This window comes from Cnephaeus nilssonii, assembly GCF_951640355.1.
Source record: "Cnephaeus nilssonii genome assembly, chromosome: 16".
Lineage (NCBI taxonomy): Eukaryota > Metazoa > Chordata > Mammalia > Chiroptera > Vespertilionidae > Cnephaeus > Cnephaeus nilssonii.
The window spans coordinates 43,753,921-43,755,861 of NC_137087.1; positions in this window are offsets into that span (position 1 = coordinate 43,753,921).

The following is a 1,941-nucleotide window of genomic DNA, read 5'->3' on the forward strand; positions in this document are numbered from 1 at the left end:
CGGTCGCAGCGCAGTAAGACGTCAGGGCATCCCAGCCAATGAGGGCTCTCCGACCTACGGAGAGCGCCGAGGGACAGAAGCCTCTTGCAGGTCCATTCGCCTCAAGAAGAAATTGAGTCAAGAGGGAGAAAAGGGAAATAGCATTTTAAAAATCCCATTATGATTTTGTATTTCCGGGCAACTGGAGTTAAGTGTCTGAGCCGCTAGAAAGGTCCCAGCACAATGTTGGACCCTAGCCTATCCTAACGTAACCACATCACGCTGGAGAGCAGGACGCTCCCTCCATACCCACTTTTCATAGGTTTTGAACCTTTTGAAAAATTAAAAGAATGGCCATCGCCTTCAAGGTGCACAATCACTTTTATTCTCATTGAATCATCTGAATGTAAATTCCAGACATCAAGAATGCCTCTGCGTGCATTTCCCAAGGACCACCCTCTTACATAACCATAACATCATTAACACCTAAGAAAATTAACATTAACTCAATATCACCTAGCACATCCATATTTAAAGTTCTTCGTTTGCCCCCATCCCCATTTATTTTATACCTTTATTTGTTTTCAGTCAGGATCCAATCAAGTTTCACACTTACATTCAATTCTATCTCTAGTCTCCTTTAATCTCCCATAGCCCACCTACCTTTTTGGTTTTGTTTTTTATGACATTGACTTTTTGGAGAGTTCAGGCCAGTTGGTAGGAGATAGCAATGTTTAAAGAAATGGAAACAAAGGTCAGAGTTCCTGACAATTGAAGGACATGGAAAACTCATCAAGGGCAGCCAAACAATTCAAAATTAACTAAAATGTAAAATAAGTTTAAGAAAGAACAACAAAGTTCTGGTTTTCCTTACAATTTCTGCAGTGCTTTTTGGGGCAATATCAAGTTCCCTGCCTCATAAATATTGATGCCCCAGTTTCGCTTGGCAAACTACACATGTGTTTTTCCACTTTGGGGTAATGCAGCACTGCCCCGTCCCGCGGGGCAACAACGCAGACACCAGAGACGAACCTAAGAGAACTAGACAAACAAGGGACGCGAAGAATGGAGGCAAGACAAATGGGTTCTGATCAAGCCTCAAATTTTTATTCTTACAGCGGTGCCTTATATCCAAGTCAGGGAGTGGGAGGTGGGGCGCGGGGAGTGAACTGTGGACCTATCAGTGCTTGCCAGCAGGGGCTGCAGGCAGGGAAGGGGGTATGAGGAAGTAGCCGTGGGTGCAGGTGGTTTCTAGAAGGGGAGATGTCTAGGAGGGATGGGGGCTGAGCGGGTCATGTGGGTCCAGGTAATTGACTAGGGTCGTGAGGGGTGCTGACTTATAGATAAAGGATGTGATGGTTGGAGGGCAGGTGTGGTGGTTAGAGGGTAGTTATGCGAAGAATGCTTTGTCCTTAGGCATGAGGAAGTAGGCCTATGGTGAGGACCAGTTTTCCATGAGGTTCTGTTTCATTAGCTTACTGAAATAATGTTAGAATTAATTTGTCATTGACTCTTGGCTCCTGACATCTCCTCCCTCTCTGTTTAAGAGAAGGGAGTGGGCCTTAACCAACCGGGGAGACATTGACCTGGTTCCTCCCGTGGGCTTTGTATGCCCACCGTGTGTGGCTCTTGACATCTTTTGGGGAGGAGAGGCAGAGCCATTATTTTTATTGATGTCAACCTCTATGCAAACCAGGTGTACTCTCAGGGAAATCCAGAGGAGGTTGGAAAAAATGTCCCGATCTTCCCTTGCAATGCTTTGCTCTGCACTCGGTTTGATACCCATACCTCTGGCTCTGGCTAGAGCGTAGGTAAGCATCCCTCTGGTTAAGATGCTGTCCCCGTAGGGAAGGAGCGAGTCTGGGTCTGGAGGTTTTCTCGCTCTTGGTAAACCGAGCCCCACCTATCGGCCATTTCCAGGCATTGATAATGAATCTGAATGGGTTTTGCTAAAGCTGAATC